The following is a 15,735-nucleotide window of genomic DNA, read 5'->3' as shown; positions in this document are numbered from 1 at the left end:
TGACACCAAATATCAAAGACATACACTGATACCCAGTAACACAGACACACACTTACACCAAGTAACAAAGACATACACTTACACCAAGTAACACAGACATACACTGACACCAAGTAACAAAGACAGACACTGACACCAAGTAACAAAGACACAAACTTACACCAAGTAACACAGACACACACTGACACCAAGTAACAAAGACATACACTGATACCCAGTAACGCAGACACACACTGACACCAAGTAACAAAGACATGCACTGATACCCAGTAACACAGACACACACTTGCTCCAAGTAACACAGACATACAATAACACCAAGTAACAAAGACATGCACTGATACCCAGTAACAAAGACACAAATTTACACCAAGTAAAAAAGACAGACACTGATACCCAGTAACACAGACACACACTTACACCAAGTAACAAAGACATACACTGACACCCAGTGACAAAGACATACACTGACACCCAGTAACACAGACACACAAGGACACCAAGTAACAAAGATACACACTTACACCAAGTAACACAGACAGACACTGACACCAAGTAACAAAGACATACACTTACACCAAGTAACAAAGACACACACTTACACCAAGTAACACAGACATACAATGACACCAAGTAACAATGACATACACTGATGCCCAGTAACACAGACAAACAAGGACACCAAGTAACAAAGACACACACTTACACCAAGTAACACAGACACACACTGACACCCAGTAACACAGACAAACACACTTACACCAAGTATTTTGACATACACTGACACCAAGTACAAAGACATACACTGATACCCACTAACGCAGACACACACTTACACCCAGTAAAAAAAGACATACACTGAAACCAAGTCACAAAGACATACACTGATACCAAGTCACAAAGACATACACTGATGCCCAGTAACAAAGACACACACTGACACCAAGTAAAAAAGACATACTCTGACACCAAGTAACAAAGACATACACTTACACCAAGTAACAAAGACACACACTTACACCAAGTAACACAGACATACACTGACACCAAGTAACAAAGACATACAATTACACCAAGTAACAAAGACACACACTTACACCAAGTAACACAGACATACACTGACACCAAGTAACAAAGACATACATTGATACCCAGTAATACATGCACACACTTGGGGGGGTGGGTGGCACATTGGCGCAGTGGTTAGCACCGCAGCCTCGCAGCTCCAGGGACCCGCGTTTGATTCTGGGTACTGCCTGTGCGGAGTTTGCAAGTTCTCCCTGTGTCTGCGTGCGTTTACTCCCGGTGCTCCGGTTTCCCCCCACATGCCAAAGACTTGCAGGTTGATACGTTAATTGGCCATCATAAATTGCCCCGAGTATAGGTAGGAGGTAGGGAAATATATAGGGATAGGTCAGGATGTGATAGGAATACGGGATTAGTGTAGGATTAGTATGAATGGGTGGTTGATGGTCGGCACACACTCGGTGGGCCGAAGGGCCTGTTTAAGTGCTGTATCTCTAAACTAAACTAAATACTGACACCTAGTGTCACAGACACACACTGACACCCAGTAACACAAACAAACACACACTGACACCCAGTAACACAGAGAAACAATGATACACAGTAACAAAGACATGCACTGACACCACGTAACACAGACACACACTGACACCCAGTATAAAAGACATGCACTGACACCAAGTCACAAAGACATACACTGACACCAAGTAACAAAGACATACACTTACACCAAGTAACAAAGACACACACTTACACCAAGTAACACAGACATACACTGACACCAAGTAACAAAGACAGACAATTACACCAAGTAACAAAGACAAACACTTGCACCAAGTATTTTGACATACACTGACACAAAGTAGCAAAGACATACACTGATACCCAGTAACACAGACACACACTTACACCAAGTAACACAGACATACAATGACACCAAGTAACAAAGACATGCACTGATACCCAGTAACAAAGACACACACTTACACCAAGTAAAGAAGACAGACACTGATACCCAATAACACAGACACACACTTACACCAAGTAACAAAGACATACACTGACACCCAGTAACAAAGACATACACTGACACCCAGTAACACAGACACACAAGGACACCAAGTAACAAAGACACACACTTACACCAAGTAACACAGACACACACTGACACCCAGTAACACAGACAAACACACTGACACCCAGTAACGCAGACAAACACACTGACACCAAGTAACACAGACATACACTGATACCCTGTAACACAGACATACACTGACACCAAGTAACAAAGACATACACTGATACCAGTAACGCAGACCACACTTACACCCTGTAAAAAAGACATACACTGACACCAAGTCACAAAGACATACACGTACACCAAGTAACAACGACATACAATGACAAAAAGTAACAAAGACATACAATTACACCAAGTAACAAAGACATACACTGACACCATGTAACAAAGACATACACTGATACCCAATAACAAAGACATACACTGACACCAAGTAACAAAGACATACACTTACACCAAGTAACAGAGACATACACTGACACCAAGTAACAAAGACAGACACTGATACCAAGTAACAAAGACACAAACTTACACCAAGTAACACAGACATACTCTGACACCAAGTATCAAAGACATACACTGACACCAAGTAACAAAGACATGCGCTTACACCAAGTAACAAAGACAGACACTGATACCCAGTAACACAGACACACATTTACACCAGGTCACAAAGACACACACTGACACCCAGTAACAAAGACAGACACTGATATCCAGTAACTCAGACACACACTTACACCAAGTAACACAGACATACACTGACACCAAGTAACAAAGACAGACAATTACACCAAGTAACAAAGACATACACTTACACCAAGTATTTTGACATACACTGACACCAAGTAACAAAGACATACACTGATACCCAGTAACGCAGACACACACTTACACCCAGTAAAAAAGACATACACTGACACCAAGTCACAAAGACATACACTTACACCAAGTAACAAAGACATACACTGACACAAAGTAACAAAGACATACACTTACACCAAGTGACAAAGACATACACTGACACCATGTAACAAAGACATACACTGATACCCAGTAACAAAGACAGACACTGACACCAAGTAACAAAGACATACACTTACACCAAGTAACACAGACATACACTGACACCAAGTAACAAAGACAGACACTGACACCAAGTAACAAAGACACAAACTTACACCAAGTAACACAGACATACACTGGCACCAAGTATCAAAGACATACACTGATACCCAGTAACACAGACACACACTTACACCAAGTAACAAGGACATGCACTTACACCAAGTAACACAGACAGACTCTGATACCCAGTAACACAGACACACACTTACACCAGGTCACAAAGACACGCACTGACACCCAGTAACAAAGACACACACTGATATCCAGTAACACAGACACACACTTACACCAAGTCACAAATACATACACTGATACCCAGTAACACAGACACACACTTACAGCAAGTAACAAAGACATACACTGAAACCCAGTGACACATTGGCGCAGTGGTTAGCACCGCAGCCTCACAGCTCCAGGGACCCGGGTTCGATTCTGGGTACTGCCAGTGCGGAGTTTGCAAGTTCTCCCTGTTTCTGCGTGGGTTTCATCCGGGTGCTCCGGTTTCCTCCCACATGCCAAAGACATGCAGGTTGACAGGTTAATTGGCCATCATAAATTGCCCCTAGTATAGGTAGGTGGTAGGGAAATATATAGGAATAGGTGGGGATGTGATAGGAATACGGGATTAGTGTAGGATTATTATAATTGGGTGGTTGATGGTCGGCACAGATTCGGTGGGCCGAAAGGCCTGTTTTAGTGCTGTCTCTCTAAACTAAACTAAACACTGACAGCTAGTGTCACAGACACACACTGACACCCAGTACCACAAACAAACACACACTGACACCCAGTAACACAGAGAAACAATGATACACAGGAACAAAGACATACACTGTCACCAAGTAACACAGACACACACTGACACCCAGTAAAAAAGACATACACTGACACCAAGTCACAAAGACATACACTGATACAAGGACATACACTGATGCCCAGAAACACAGACACACACTGAGACCAAGTAACAAAGACATACACTGACACCAAGTAACAGAGACATACACTGACACCAAGTAACAAAGACATACACTTACACCAGGTATTTTGACACACACTGACACCAAGTAACAAAGACATACACTGATACCCAGTAACACAGACACACACTTGCTCCAAGTAACACAGACATACAATAACACCAAGTAACAAAGACATGCACTGATACCCAGTAACAAAGACACAAATTTACACCAATTAAAAAATACAGACACTGATACCCAGTAACACAGACACACACTTACACCAAGTAACAAAGACATACACTGACACCCAGTGACAAAGACATACACTGACACCCAGTAACACAGACACACAAGGACACCAAGTAACAAAGATACACACTTACACCAAGTAACACAGACAGACACTGACACCAAGTAACAAAGACATACACTGACACCAAGTAACAAAGACACACACTTACACCAAGTAACACAGACATACAATGACACCAAGTAACAATGACATACACTGATACCCAGTAACACAGACAAACAAGGACACCAAGTAACAAAGACACACACTTACCCCAAGTAACACAGACACACACTGACACCCAGTAACACAGACACACACTGACACCCAGTAACACAGACAAACACACTTACACCAAGTATTTTGACATACACTGACACCAAGTAACAAAGACATACACTGATACCCAGTAACGCAGACACACACTTACACCCAGTAAAAAAGACATACACTGAAACCAAGTCACAAAGACATACACTGATACCAAGTCACAAAGACATACACTGATGCCCAGTAACAAAGACACACACTGACACCAAGTAAAAAAGACATACTCTGACACCAAGTAACAAAGACATACACTTACACCAAGTAACAAAGACACACACTTACACCAAGTAACACAGACATACACTGACACCAAGTAACAAAGACATACACTTCCACCAAGTAACAAAGACACACACTTACACCAAGTAACACAGACATACACTGACACCAAGTAACAAAGACATACACTGATACCCAGTAATACATGCACACACTTGGGGGGGTGGGGGGCACATTGGCGCAGTGGTTCGCACCGCAGCCTCGCAGCTCCAGGGACCCGCGTTTGATTCTGGGTACTGCCTGTGCGGAGTTTGCAAGTTCTCCCTGTGTCTGCGTGCGTTTACTCCCGGTGCTCCGGTTTCCTCCCACATGCCAAAGACTTGCAGGTTGATAGGTTAATTGGCCATCATAAATTGCCCCTAGTATAGGTAGGAGGTAGGGAAATATATAGGGATAGGTCAGGATGTGATAGGAATACGGGATTAGTGTAGGATTAGTATGAATGGGTGGTTGATGGTCGGCACACACTCGGTGGGCCGAAGGGCCTGTTTAAGTGCTGTATCTCTAAACTAAACTAAATACTGACACCTAGTGTCACAGGCACACACTGACACCCAGTAACACAAACAAACACACACTGACACCCAGTAACACAGAGAAACAATGATACACAGTGACAAAGACATGCACTGACACCAAGTAATACAGACACACACTGACACCCAGTATAAAAGACATACACTGACACCAAGTCACAAAGACATACACAGATACCAAGTCACAAAGACATACACTGATGCCCAGTAACACAGACACACACTGACACCAAGTAACAAAGACATACAATGACACCAAGTATTTTGAGATACACTGACACCAAGTAACAAAGACATACACTGATACCCAGTAACACAGGCACACACTGGGCGGCACATTGGCGCAGTTGTTTGCACCGCAGCCTCACAGCTCCAGGAACCCGGGTTCGATTCTGGGTCCTGCCTGTGCGGAGTTTGCAAGTTCTCCCTGTGTCTGCGTGCGTTTCCTGCCGGTGCTCCGGTTTCCTCCCACATGCCAAAGACTTGCAGGTTGATAGGTTAATTGGCCATCATAAATTGCCCCTAGTATAGGTAGGAGGTAGCGAAATATATAGGGATAGGTGCGGATGTGACAGGAATACGGGTTTAGTTGATTGATGGGTGGTTGATGGTCGGCACACACTCGGTGGGCCGAAGTGCCTGTTTAAGTGCTGTATCTCTAAACTAAACTAAATACTGACACCTCGTGTCACAGACACACACTGACTCCCAGTAACACAAACAAACACACACTGACAACCAGTAACTCAGAGAAACAATGATACACAGTAACAAAGACATGCACTGACACCAAGTAACACAGACATACACTGATGCCCAGTAACAGAGACACACACTGACACCAAGTAACAAAGACACACACTTACACCAAGTAACAAAGACAGACAATTACACCAAGTAACAAAGACATACACTTGCACCAAGTATTTTGACATACACTGACACAAAGTAACAAAGACATACACTGATACCCAGTAACACAGACACACACTTACGCCAAGTAACACAGACATACAATGACACCAAGTAACAAAGACATGCACTGATACCCAGTAACAAAGACACACACTTACACCAAGTAAAAAAGACAGACACTGATACCCAGTAACACAGACACACACTTACACCAAGTAACAAAGACATACACTGACACCCAGCAACTCAGACACACAAGGACACCAAGTAACAAAGACACACACTTACACCAAGTAACACATTCACACACTGACAGCTAGTAACACAGACAAACGCACTGACACCCAGTAACACAGACAAACACACTGACAATAAGTAACACAGACATACACTGACACCAAGTAACAAAGACATACACAGAAACCCAGTAACACAGGCACACACTGGGGGTGGGGGGCACATTGGCGCAGTAGTTAGCACCGCAGCCTCACAGCTCCAGGGACCCGGGTTCGATTCTGGGTACTGCCTGTGCGGAGTTTGCAAGTTCTCCCTGTGTCTGCGTGCGTTTCCTGCCGGTGCTCCGGTTTCCTCCCACATGCCAAAGACTTGCAGGTTGATAGGTTAATTGGCCATCATAAATTGCCCCTAGTATAGGTAGGAGGTAGCGAAATATATAGGGATAGGTGCGGATGTGACAGGAATACGGGTTTAGTTGATTGATGGGTGGTTGATGGTCGGCACACACTCGGTGGGCCGAAGTGCCTGTTTAAGTGCTGTATCTCTAAACTAAACTAAATACTGACACCTCGTGTCACAGACACACACTGACTCCCAGTAACACAAACAAACACACACTGACAACCAGTAACTCAGAGAAACAATGATACACAGTAACAAAGACATGCACTGACACCAAGTAACACAGACATACACTGATGCCCAGTAACAGAGACACACACTGACACCAAGTAACAAAGACACACACTTACACCAAGTAACAAAGACAGACAATTACACCAAGTAACAAAGACATACACTTGCACCAAGTATTTTGACATACACTGACACAAAGTAACAAAGACATACACTGATACCCAGTAACACAGACACACACTTACGCCAAGTAACACAGACATACAATGACACCAAGTAACAAAGACATGCACTGATACCCAGTAACAAAGACACACACTTACACCAAGTAAAAAAGACAGACACTGATACCCAGTAACACAGACACACACTTACACCAAGTAACAAAGACATACACTGACACCCAGCAACTCAGACACACAAGGACACCAAGTAACAAAGACACACACTTACACCAAGTAACACATTCACACACTGACAGCTAGTAACACAGACAAACGCACTGACACCCAGTAACACAGACAAACACACTGACAATAAGTAACACAGACATACACTGACACCAAGTAACAAAGACATACACAGAAACCCAGTAACACAGGCACACACTGGGGGTGGGGGGCACATTGGCGCAGTAGTTAGCACCGCAGCCTCACAGCTCCAGGGACCCGGGTTCGATTCTGGGTACTGCCTGTGCGGAGTTTGCAAGTTCTCCCTGTGTCTGCGTGGGCTTCCTCCGAGTGATCCGGTTTCCCCCCACATGCCAAAGACTTGCAGATTGATAGGTTAATTGGCCGTTATAATTTGCCCCTAGTATAGGTAGGTGGTAGGGAAATATATAGGGATAGGTGGGGATGTGATAGGAATACGGGATTAGTGTAGGATTAGTATAAATGGGTGTTTGATGGTCGGCACAGACTCGGTGAGCCGAAGGGCCTGTTTAAGTGCTGCATCTCTAAACTAAACTAAATACTGACACCTTGTGTCACAGACAGACACAGACACCCAATACCACAAACAAACACACACTGAAACCCAGTAACACAGAGAAACACTGATACACTGTAACAAAGACATACACTGACACCAAGTAACACTGACACACACTGACACCCAGTAAAAAAGACATACACTGACACCAAGTCACAAAGACATACACTGACGCCAAGTACCAAAGACAGACAATTACATCAAGTAACAAAGACATACACTTGCACCAAGTATTTTGACATACACTGACACCAAGTAACAAAGACAGACACTGATACACAGAAACGCAGACACACACTGACACCCAGTAAAAAAGACATGCACTGACACCAAGTCACAAAGACATACACTGACGCCAAGTACCAAAGACAGACAATTACATCAAGTAACAAAGACATACACTTGCACCAAGTATTTTGACATACACTGACACCAAGTAACAAAGACAGACACTGATACACAGTAACGCAGACACACACTGACACCCAGTAAAAAAGAAATACACTGACACCAAGTCACAAAGACATACACTGATACCAAGTCACAAAGACATACACTGATGCCCAGTAACACAGACACACACTGAAACCAAGTAACAAAGACATACACTGACACCAAGTAACAAAGACACAAAGTTACACCAAGTAACACAGACATACACTGACACCAAGTAGCAAAGACAGACAATTACATCAAGTAACAAAGACATACACTTACACCAAGTATTTTGACATACACTGACACCAAGTAACAAAGACATACAATGATACACAGTAACACAGGCACACACTTACACCAAGTAACACAGACATACAATGACACCAAGTAACAAAGACAAGCACTGATACCAGTAGCACAGACACACACTTACACCAAGTAACAAAGACATACACTTGCACCAAGTATTTTGACATACACTGACACCAAGTAACAAAGACAGACACTGATACACAGTAACGCAGACACACACTGACACCCAGTAAAAAAGAAATACACTGACACCAAGTCACAAAGACATACACTGATACCAAGTCACAAAGACATACACTGATGCCCAGTAACACAGACACACACTGACACCCAGTAACATAGACATACACGGACACACAGTATCACAGACACACATTTACACCAAGTAACACAGACATACACTGACACCAAGTAACACAGACTCACACTGACACCCAGTAACAAAGACATACACTGACACCCAGTAACAAAGACATACACTGATACCCAGTAACGCAGACACACACTTACACCTCGTAAAAAAGACATACACTGACACCAAGTAACAAAGACATACACTTATACCAACTATTTTGACATTCACTGACACCAAGTAACAAAGACATACACTGATACCCAGTAACACAGGCACACACTGACACCAAGTAACAAAGACATACACTGACACCAAGTAACAAAGAGATACACTTACACCAAGTAACAAAGACACACACTTACACCAAGTAACACAGACACACACTTACACCAAGTAAAAAAGACAGACACTGACACCCAGTAACACAGACACACACTGACACCAAGTAACAAAGACATGCACTGATACCCAGAAACACAGGCACACACTGGGGTGGGGGGGGGAGGGGCACATTGGCGCAGTGTTTAGCACCGCAGCCTCACAGCTCCAGGGACCCGGGTTCGATTCTGGGTACTGCCTGTGCGGAGTTTGCAAGTTCTCCCTGTGTCTGCGTGGGTTTCCTCCGGGTGATCGGCTTTCCCCCCACATGCCGAAGACTTGCAGGTTGATAGGTTAATTGGCCATTATAAATTGCCCCTAGTATATGTATGTGGTAGGGAAATATATAGGGATAGGTGTGGATGTGATAGGAATACGGGATTAATTTAGGATTAGTATAAATGGGTTGTTGATGGTCGGCACAGACTCGTTGGGCCGAAGGGCCTGTTTAAGTGCTGTATCTCAAAACTAAACTAAATACTGACACCTCGTGTCACAGACACACACTGACACCCAGTAACACAAACAAACACACACTGACACCCAGTAACACAGAGAAACACTGATACACAGTAACAAAGACATGCACTGTTACCAAGTAACAGAGACACACACTGACACCCATTAAAAAAGACATACACTGACACCAAGTCACAAAGACATACACTGATACCAAGTCACAAAGACATACACTGATGCCCAGTAACAAAGACACACACTTACACCAAGTAACACAGACATACACTGACATCAAGTAACAAAGACAGACAATAACACGAAGTAACAAAGACATACACTTACATCAAGTATTTTGACATACACTGACACCAAGTAACAAAGACATACACTGATACCCAGTAACACAGGCACACACTGCCACCCAGTAAAAAAGACATACACTGACACCAAGTCGCAAAGACATACACTGATACCAAGTCACAAAGACTTACACTGATGCCCAGTAACAAAGACACACACTGACACCAAGTAACAAAGACATACTCTTACACCAAGTAACAAAGACATACACTTACACCAAGTATCAAAGACACACATTTACAGCAAGTAACACAGACATACACTGACACCAAGTAAGAAAGACATACACTGATACCCAGTAATACAGGCACACACTTGGGGGGGTGGGGGCACATTGGCGCAGTGGTTAGCACCACAGCCTCGCATCTCCAGGGACCCGGGTTTGATTCTGGGTACTGACTGTGCGGAGTTTGCAAGTTCTCCCTGTGTCTGCGTGAGTTTCCTCCCGGTGCTCCTGTTTCCTCCCCCATGCCAAAGACTTGCAGGTTGATACGTTAATTGGCCATCATAAATTGCCCCTAGTATAGGTAGGTGGTAGGGAAATATATAGGGATAGGTGGGGATGTGATAGGAATACGGGATTATTGTAGGATTAGTATAAATGGGTGGTTGATGGTCGGCACACACTCGGTGGGCCGAAGGGCCTATTTAAGTGCTGTATCTCGAAACTAAACTAAATACTGACACCTAGTGTCACAGACACACACTGACACCCAGTAACACAAACAGACACACACTGACACCCAGTAACACAGACACACACTGACACCCAGTTTAAAAGACACACACTTACACCAAGTAACACAGACATACACTGACACCAAGTAACAAAGACATACACTGATACCCAGCAACGCAGACACACACTGACACCAAGTGACAAAGACATGCACTGATACCCAGTAACACAGACACACACTTGCTCCAAGTAACACAGACATACAATAACACCAAGTAACAAAGACATGCACTGATACCCAGTAACAAAGACACAAATTTACACCAAGTAAAAAAGACAGACACTGATACCCAGTAACACAGACACACACTTACACCAAGTAACAAAGACATACACTGACACCCAGTGACAAAGACATACACTGACACCCAGTAACACAGACACACAAGGACACCAAGTAACAAAGATACACGCTTACACCAAGTAACACAGACAGACACTGACACCAAGTAACAAAGACATACACTTACACCAAGTAACAAAGACACACGCTAACACCAAGTAACACAGACATACAATGACACCAAGTAACAATGACATACACTGATGCCCAGTAACACAGACAAACAAGGACACCAAGTAACAAAGACACACAATTACACCAAGTAACACAGACACACACTGACACCCAGTAACACAGACAAACACACTTACACCAAGTATTTTGACATACACTGACACCAAGTAACAAAGACATACACTGATACCCAGTAACGCAGACACACACTTACACCCAGTAAAAAAGACATAAACTGAAACCAAGTCACAAAGACATACACTGATACCAAGTCACAAAGACAAACACTGATGCCCAGTAACAAAGACACACACTTACACCAAGTAACTCAGACACACACTGACACCCAGTAACACAGACAAACACACTTACACCAAGTATTTTGACATACACTGACACCAAGTAACAAAGACATACACTGATACCCAGTAACGCAGACACACACTTACACCAAGTAACAAAGACATACACTTACACCAAGTAACACAGACATACACTGACACCAAGTAACAAAGACAGACACTGACACCAAGTAACAAAGACACAAACTTACACCAAGTAACACAGACATACACTGACACCAAGTATCAAAGACATACACTGATACCCAGTAACACAGACACACACTTACACCAAGTAACAAAGACATACACTTACACCAAGTAACACAGACATACACTGACACCAAGTAACAAAGACAGACACTGACACCAAGTAACAAAGACACAAACTTACACCAAGTAACACAGACATACACTGACACCAAGTAACAAAGACATACACTGATACCCAGTAACGCAGACACACACTGACACCAAGTAACAAAGACATGCACTGATACCCAGTAACACAGACACACACTTGCTCCAAGTAACACAGACATACAATAACACCAAGTAACAAAGACATGCACTGATACCCAGTAACAAAGACACAAATTTACACCAAGTAAAAAAGACAGACACTGATACCCAGTAACACAGACACACGCTTACACCAAGTAACACAGACACACAAGGACACCAAGTAACAAAGATACACACTTACACCAAGTAACACAGACAGACACTGACACCAAGTAACAAAGACATACACTTACACCAAGTAACAAAGACACACACTTACACCAAGTAACACAGACATACAATGACACCAAGTAACAATGACATACACTGATGCCCAGTAACACAGACAAACAAGGACACCAAGTAACAAAGAAACACACTTACACCAAGTAACACAGACACACACTGACACCCAGTAACACAGACAAACACACTTACACCAAGTATTTTGACATACACTGACACCAAGTAACAAAGACATACACTGATACCCAGTAACGCAGACACACACTTACACCCAGTAAAAAAAGACATACGCTGAAACCAAGTCACAAAGACATACACTGACACCAAGTAACAAAGACATCCACTGACACCAAGTTACAAAGACACACACTTACACCAAGTAACACAGACATACACTGACACCAAGTAACAAAGACAGACAATTACACCAAGTAACAAAGACATACACTTACACCAAGTATATTGACACACACTGACACCCAGTGACAAAGACGTACACTGACACCCAGTAACACAGACACACAAGGTCACCAAGTAACAAAGACACACACTTACACCAAGTAACACAGACACACACTGACAGCCAGTAACACAGACAAACACACTTACACCAAGTATTTTGACATACACTGACACCAAGTAACAAAGACATACACTGATACCCAGTAACGCAGACACAGACTTACTCCCAGTAAAAAAGACATACACTGAAACCAAGTCACAAAGACATACACTGATACCAAGTCACAAAGACTTACACTGATGCCCAGTAACAAAGACACTCACTGACACCAAGTAACAAAGACATACTCTTACACCAAGTAACAAAGACATACACTGACAAAAAGTAACAAAGACATACAATTACACCAAGTAACAAAGACATACACTGACACCATGTAACAAAGACATACTCTGATACCCAATAACAAAGACATACACTGACACCAAGTAACAAAGACATACACTTACACCAAGTTACAGAGACATACACTGACACCAAGTAACAAAGACAGACACTGATACCAAATAACAAAGACACAAACTTACACCAAGTAATACAGACATACTCTGACACCAAGTATCAAAGACATACACTGACACCAAGTAACAAAGACATGCGCTTACACCAAGTAACAAAGACAGACACTGATACCCAGTAACACAGACACACATTTACACCAGGTCACAAAGACACACACTGACACCCAGTAACAAAGACAGACACTGATATCCAGTAACTCAGACACACACTTACACCAAGTAACACAGACATACACTGACACCAAGTAACAAAGACAGACAATTACACCAAGTAACAAAGACATACACTTACACCAAGTATTTTGACATACACTGACACCAAGTAACAAAGTCATACACTGATACCCAGTAACGCAGACATACACTTACACCCAGTAAAAAAGACATACACGTACACCAAGTAACAAAGACATACACTGACACAAAGTAACAAAGACATACACTTACACCAAGTGACAAAGACATACACTGACACCATGTAACAAAGACATACACTGATACCCAGTAACAAAGACAGACACTGACACCAAGTAACAAAGACACAAACTTACACCAAGTAACACAGACATACACTGACACCAAATATCAAGGACATACACTGATACCCAGTAACACAGACACACACTTACACCAAGTAACAAAGACATACACTTACACCAAGTAACACAGACATACACTGACACCAAGTAACAAAGACAGACACTGACACCAAGTAACAAAGACACAAACTTACACCAAGTAACACAGACACACACTGACACCAAGTAACAAAGACATACACTGATACCCAGTAACGCAGACACACACTGACACCAAGTAACAAAGACATGCACTGATACCCAGTAACACAGACACACACTTGCTCCAAGTAACACAGACATACAATAACACCAAGTAACAAAGACATGCACTGATACCCAGTAACAAAGACACAAATTTACACCAAGTAAAAAAGACAGACACTGATACCCAGTAACACAGACACACACTTACACCAAGTAACAAAGACATACACTGACACCCAGTGACAAAGACACACACTGACACCCAGTAACAAAGACAGACACTGATATCCAGTAACTCAGACACACACTTACACCAAGTAACACAGACATACACTGACACCAAGTAACAAAGACAGACAATTACACCAAGTAACAAAGACATACACTTACACCAAGTATTTTGACACACACTGACACCCAGTAACAAAGACAGACACTGATATCCAGTAACTCAGACACACACTTACACCAAGTAACACAGACAGACACTGACACCAAGTAACAAAGACATACACTTACACCAAGTAACAAAGACATACACTGACACAAAGTAACAAAGACATACACTTACACCAAGTGACAAAGACATACACTGACACCATGTAACAAAGACATACACTGATACCCAGTAACAAAGACAGACACTGACACCAAGTAACAAAGACATACACTTACACCAAGTAACACAGACATACACTGACACCAAGTAACAAAGACAGACACTGACACCAAGTAACAAAGACACAAACTTACACCAAGTAACACAGACATACACTGACACCAAATATCAAAGACATACACTGATACCCAGTAACACAGACACACACTTACACCAAGTAACA

The sequence above is a fragment of the Heterodontus francisci genome, unplaced genomic scaffold, assembly GCF_036365525.1.
Source record: "Heterodontus francisci isolate sHetFra1 unplaced genomic scaffold, sHetFra1.hap1 HAP1_SCAFFOLD_57, whole genome shotgun sequence".
NCBI classification, from domain to species: domain Eukaryota; kingdom Metazoa; phylum Chordata; class Chondrichthyes; order Heterodontiformes; family Heterodontidae; genus Heterodontus; species Heterodontus francisci.
This window is presented reverse-complemented; position numbering follows the sequence as displayed.